Below are 7,338 nucleotides of genomic sequence, written 5' to 3'. Positions count from 1 at the left end.
TGGGAGCGCGGTAATTTATTTTATGGAGACAAGGTTTTGCTTGTAATACTTTAAGGGTGGTGTCTAACTTCCAACGGCGCGGGAACTCTTTGAAAATTTTAGGGAACTAATAACAAATTCAAGAGGACGACAAAACAACAGATGGCAGTACTCTTAAAGGAGCTACTTCACGGCGATTTGGCAGATTTTTGGTCTAAACTGTTCTGAAATTAATAGTAGGCAACTTAACCCATGAGAAACGTTACCTTTGAACATCTAAAGGAAGACATAAACTTAATTTGCGGATAGAAATCAAGCTACGGCTATAAATATCGATTTTTTTTTAGGACGCGAGGAAACAACTTGAAAAGCCTTATTTTTTTAAGTTGAAATCCATTTACATCCGAGCCATCTGCAGCCAAATAGTCCATGGGCCCGAGCAGATTTTGGTACCATTCAAAGGGACAAATTATGAGTGGTATCAGATTAAAGTGCATCAGAAGGAGTTTCAAAATTGAGCTGATAGCAATCACGAAAGAGTAGCTTAATAGGATTTTTTAAGAGTATAAAATTCTCCTTCTGCATGAAAACGAGGCTACAGTTGTAATACAATTTAAAACTCTTATTATGGTCTATTTTTGCTCAATTTCATCTTGCAGTATTGGAAACATGATTATTAACTAGTTCTCTCAATAAATTGGTAAAAGTTTGAATTAATCACTAAAACAGAACAAAATACTCTTTGAAGGTCCTGAATTGCATTCTGGGTAAATCCAAGATGGCGGCGGCTTTGCCTTAGGAAGGTGTGCGGTTATTTTGGTCTAAATTTTTCGATTTAAATCCCCAGAAAAGGACAAAGAAATCTCTTAAAAAAGATTAAGATTGTATTAAAAACTTTAGAAAACTATTTTTGGCAATTCTGAAGGAATCTAAAAGAGAATTATTTATACAATTAACTTACAATATCAGTCCAGAAATATTTCGCGAGGCGCGAAAGGGTATCAATGTTGTTCTGATTTTTGAAATAAACATTTGTTTCGCAGACGTTATTTAGCTCGGTACTGGTTTCCTGATGTTTGGGCACTGCTGTCTTTTTTCGGAAAAGCTAACAACTATGTTGGAAAACACAGTTTGTTCTCTACAGTCGTACGCAAATAATTCAAAACTGTTTGCGCGCGCCAAGATGCCCGCCAAGATGGCAGGTGCGCGTGTTGAAAGATGACAGAAAAAAGGAATCGTGGTTGTTGCCAAGAGAAACAAGCACTTTAAATTGAAAGATATTACATTGCGCTGTCCAGAAACACTTCATTACTAAACCTGATTGCACCATGGAACAAGGACGTCTTGAATTGAATGGGCTGAGGCATTCATTACCATCGAAATGTTGCATTAGACGTACAGTTAGTCTCTGTTGTGGTATGAGACCTGAAAGCGATTTTTCCTAAAGGATTCAGTCAATATGTCTCCTGCATTCCCAATGAAAACTTCTTTGGGGCATTTACAGCAGAAGATGTAATATATCGCTGATATTTCCTGTAATCAAGTTTGATTGGCTAATACGAGGACAGGTGTGCAGAATAGGGAAAGGAACCCGGTTGGTGGGGTGGGAGAACGCGTGGCGAGCTCAAAGAATGTCAAAATAACCACGGAAGAGTCGTCACTGACTGACCAAAATGATAAAAATACGTCGTAAAATATGGAAGACAGATGCGTCCTTTGTTCACCGCACCTCAACTTTTACCTTAAAATCCTCTGTACATCGGAGAAACACCATTCAGCTACAGTGGGGTGAAAAATCAACCCCTTACTTGTCATTTATTGCAGTGATGACAACAGCGACGATTTAAAAGCACCACAATAGATGGAGACTGAATTGAAATCAGTCCTCAATATTGCTGGAGAAAGGGAAATTCCTTCTATGTTTTATCACCGCAAATGTTGCCGTTAATGCGGGAAATAGAGGTGAGGCGGTTAAAACCCCACCGAAAAAGAAGATCTTCAAATGCGAAAACACAATCTATGATTAGAAAAAAAATTGTAATTAGAAAAGTATATATATGAAACGTTCCAAAAAATATAGAGCCTTTCAAATTTTCGACAAACTGTCGAAAGACTGTACGCTCTCATTGTGAGCAAAGTTGTCGAAGCTGAGGAGGCAGCTAATAGTTACTCCCGCATATCGAGTACAATGCTTGACTTTTTGAAGAATTTAAGATTGTTAAAGCAGTTACAATTAAATTAAAAGATGTAATTTTGTCGGCACGCGTTCATTTGGTGTCACACAGATCAAAGACTCCACTACAAAAAAGCACATTTAACAGAGCTGAAACAAGAATTCGGGAGTGTAATGCACTTTGAGAACTTGCTTAATATTGTCATCATCCGGTCATTATCTGTCCTTTTCGCGATTGGCGACGCAAAAGGCCTCCAACTCTCCTCGAACTGTTTGTAATTGACTACAGCTGGCCAGAGGTACATCATATTCTTTACCATCAATTATCACAATCATAGGCGTACGGGCAATTTTCTGCCAGGGGGGGGGGGGGGGGGGGGAGGGGCGGCGAGACATTTGCCCAAAAAAATTTCGCAAGTTGCCCTAATTTTTACGGAACAGTCGAGAAGAAACGAGGGTCATACAGCGATGCACTAGCATAGGCTTACAAATGAAGTGAAGAATTATTACATAACAATCTATCATATGAGCTCATAAAACACGTTAAAAGTAATAGTTGTCTCAACCATTTCGACGGCCGAAGATATTAACAATACGATCCATGTCATTGTTGACTACAGAGTTGGAATATGCCCATTAAATGCTAATACAAGTGCGATGACAAGTAATAATTTAGGCCAAGTAAAAAAAAAAATGTTTCTCGTCCGGATTTCTATAAAAGAGAGCGGGCGGGTGCATTTTTTGTTATTTTTTAATTATTTATAATTTTGTTGCATTTCATACCTGTGTTGTTCGAATATCGATCGATAAATCCTGCAAGGTAATTGTCAGACCTACCCAGTACGGACCTAGCGTAACTAGGATTTAAAGTTTTGGCCTTAGTTTGCATTAAAACGCAGACAAAAGTCATGTCTTACTCCGTACAAAGTGAAAGTAAACATTGTTGGTTTTTGTTCGTTCTAACTTTTCCAAAAACAAATAATTAAAAAAGAGAGGCGGTCCCAAAAAATGAAGCGGGCGGGGACGAGAAACATTTGTTTTTGTTTTTGGCCTTATTATTATTCAATCTGTGCAACGCACTGAATGATCGTTCTGCAGAACACGTTGTACGTAGCAGGTGTCACTGCATGGATATGAACAACGTAAGAAAACTCTGAAACCTTTTCAAATAGATCATTCTCTTGCATTGTCTCCAGCATTTCTGAAACAGTCATGTAGCCTAATCCGCGCACACGACGAAAACTCGCGCACATTTTCTGCTCGGCTTCCAGAATCTCGCCCTCGATTTTGTAAAATTTAGCAACGCGGAGAAGCTTTCTTTATCAGGTGTTTAACTGTGACAGATATTTGCATTACAGTGCCCAACAGTAAAAAAAAAGAAAAAAATACAAATATGTCTATCAATAAATGACCCCCTTCACTATTAACCAGAAATTTATCAGGTGCTAAGCAACCACTGAGTGAATTTACATCGCTTTAACCCGCCGACTTCGGGTTAAAATAGAAAATATCTATCTCTTCGAAGAAAAAAAAAACCAACTTCTTTAAAAACTGGCTTTGCCCAAATTTCTCTTGCTGCCCAAAAAATCTGAGTTGCCCAAAATTTGGGGGGGGGGGGGGGCTGCAGCCCCCCCTGCCCCCCCCGGCCCGTACGCCTATGATCACAATAAGGGAGCAGCACCTAATGCAACAGTATCGATGAAATTAAGGAACCTAGTTAGTACATTTGATATGCAATTATTTCACAAGAAGCTGTTCAAATAACATGACCACACAGCCTATTCACTAGGCATTCTCAGCACATTAGCAGTGACACCTTTAAAGAACGCCTGGCATGGGGACAAGGCTGGTCGGGTCACCCTAGCCGTGAGAGCTGTGCAAAAATGTAGTCAATGGTCCAGAAGAACTTGAGTTACATTCTGATAATTGGAAGTGTAAACCGCCCAGGAGGGAGCTATTAGTCCTTCTCCCAATTAGGAAATTAAAACGGCACTTTGTCTCCACAAATCCTGTCCTGACTCAAGAAAATAAAAAACCACTACCTCAGAATAACACCTCCCTTGCCTTTCTGGAATGTCCTACAGGGTAAGTGGTATCGCTGTCCAAGCCTGACACTTTGGAACCCATCTCCCTCAGTGACAGTGGCTAAATTAGCAAGAGACACTTTAACCATTGCAAAAATCCCTGCATACAATGCTGGTTTAGCGCTGTAATCCTCGAGCAAGAAAATTATGGAATAATATTTGAACATACGATAGAGCATGCATAGAAGAAAACGTTGCTTTGAATTTAACTGTACCTTGGTGCAAAAGTGAGAAAAGCAGAACGTAAGTAATTGGGCTGGGTTGACTAATATATGAGTCCGCGAGGAGGAAGTGTCCAAACACAATGTGGTCAATGTGCCCGCCGCTGATAAGCCACAATTTTTGAAGTTCCTGTTCTTGAGCTCTTCGGAAGATTTTTTCTTCAAAGACGTCAATTTATTTATTTTAAGAACGGAATGAAGTTGAGTACGAAAAGACTAGACAGCTTTAAGTTCTATGATGTTCTAATTTTTCAGAAAGGGAACAACGACAATTTCTCAGTCAGAACCGTTAACCGTTATTTCTCAGTCAGAACCGGCATTCAAGCCTGAATGCCGTCTCGTTCCGAATATTTTGTGGGATACACTATTACATTTCACAGGTTTCGAAAGTTTGGCAAACACGCTGTAAGTTGCTCGTGTCGACTCGTGGTGTTTTCTTCTCAGTTAAGTTGTTATCTTCTGTCTAAAGAACTTCGGAATTTATTTATTAATGATCTCGAGTTGTATCCAGTTTCCATGCTTTCACTGAAAACGACTTTTATCATTTCTCGTAGAAATAATAGACCCGTCATAACATGGTCATATCAATGTTATAGAAACTTTTTGTTCGTATGAAAAACGTCCTTGAAAACTATTGGTTTATGGTAAGTAGGCAAAATTTGTGTTTGATCGAGCCAAGTGACCCATCAGGCCGGAGCTTGTCCCGGTATCTGTAGCACTATTGCTACTCCCCTGGATGGGATGCTAATCCATCGCAGGGCTATCCCCCTGCGGTGACTTCGCCAGTACCATTTATACACATGGGTGGAGAGAGGAATTGGTTTGTAGAACAGGCCGAATAAAAGCTCTGTGGCATTCTTTACAACCGAGTTATTAAGAAAATAATTTTGAGACAAAACAGTGTTTAGTATGCAGCCTTAAGGTCGCGGGGGATACCTACAGCATGAATAAATTCATGAAGGGAAATATTGTTTGACCTGCATCTTTTCAAACGCTTATTTCTCAGCTGTTATGGTTGCCATTAAGCTCAAATTTTACACAGACACAAAGAAATGATGAAAGATTGCGAATGTCGTCTTTTATTTGGTAGATCGCATTTAACGGCGATGTTATAGCCTCGTGAGTGCCAAATTGGGAAAAACATGATTTTGTGGCAGAGTTTGTGGAACGAGCAGGAGACAGCACACTTTGATCTTGTCAAAAACTAATCAGTCAATACCTCTAGAGTGTCATAACAGAAGCGGATTTTTTAATTTAAAGTTTGCCAGCAAGTTACGGCGATTTAAGTGCGCAAATTTGAATTTAATGTCTTCTACCTCTTTCTAAAAGCGCTCTTTTAAAATTCCGCTTCTGTTATGACACACTTCAGTATTCATAGTTTACCTATCTGCAGTGGCAAGTCATGAAGTTCTGTATCCGTGCTGTATTCTCTGCCACAAAATTGTCGAAAAAGTCCAAACTTTGAGATTTCCGAAGGTGTCCCGAACTAAATACGATCATTTTGCCAAGGAGAGATGTAATTAAGGTAATTATATTCCACGCTTTTATGGTGAGAACAATGCGTTTTTAAATAGGACACGATTGTTTATGCCGAATATTTTTGTGATTGCTCTGAGTTGCAGAAATAGTCAAATTTAGACGAAAATAAGCTCAAACACTTCCTACAAACTATATGAACGTATATCGCTAAGAGTTGTTTTAAATTGGTTAAAATATCACAGAAACAGGGATTTTTTACAAATCACGCGCACGCGCCCATATTTTTGTCCAGTCATAAATATCTCGTAAAGTTGTCGATGTCAGTCGTTGTACTTCGTGTATACGCTTTAAATAAATGCATAATGATGAGCCTAAGGTGTCCCCCGCGACCTCAATGTTTGTTTCCCTCTTTAATTTGGGGCACAAATAGGGCGGCCAAAGAAATGCGTATCATCAGTCGAGAAAATTCTCCCATTAATATTATCCACCTTCACTTAAAATTATTTTAGATATTACTTTGTAATTGATATCGCATCTGTAATTGAACAACACAATGAAGAATACACGTTTTCTGTGACAATTAAGAAACACGTTCATCCGGGACATCGCAAATGTCAAAATGCTTTATCCTCTAAACAAAGCACTGAATCGATATCAAATTTACAAGATTTTTATGTTCTTTATGCAAGAATATGTAAAAAGAAAGAGTTTATAAGATACACCGGCAAGATTTGTAATTTGAATGACGTAAGATAAAAACCTCCACGCGCTTTAGTCAAATGAGGCCGCCTCTCGCGCGCATCATTTGGTTCAAAAAGCTTTCGTTTTTATAAAAAAGAGAGATCAGTATAACTCTTATTAACCTCAAATACTCTGTCCGTATTGTAAAATACAAATCCTTGTTTTTTTCTCCCTGATTTATTTAAAAGCTTGGTCCACATTTTGAAATTCTAACATCAATCTCGATATATGACAGGTCTAAATTGCATTCCGGCTTTGTTGCCATGGAAACCATACAGAGAAAAACCCTTAAGTGCGGCCAAAGCCCTTGACTAGCATCATCTGCCTTTGCTATACTTTGTCAGGCCTCTCTCGAAACATTAACGTGCTTGAAGTTTCGATAAAGTGATTATTCATTACCCTTCGAGCATTAAAATGCAACATTGATTTTGGAAAGATGACGTCAGAAATCACGTGATTTCAGCAAGAAAGCTACTCTTTTGGAATTGCTATCACATACCAAAATGAACTAGAATGTTCAAGAATTCGAAAAATATATGATAGCATTTGTCCCTCTGAATGGTACCAAATGCCAAATTTTGGGGTCTGGGCCCATGGACTAAAAGTCGCTCCTTAACAGTTTCAGTGCTCAAATATAGCATTTTTTAAAATAAAAATGGAC

This window comes from Oculina patagonica, chromosome 9 (assembly GCF_052425735.1).
Source record: "Oculina patagonica isolate OP01 chromosome 9, crgOcupat, whole genome shotgun sequence".
Classification (NCBI taxonomy): Eukaryota; Metazoa; Cnidaria; class Anthozoa; order Scleractinia; family Oculinidae; genus Oculina; species Oculina patagonica.
Note: the sequence above shows the minus strand (reverse complement) of the source record.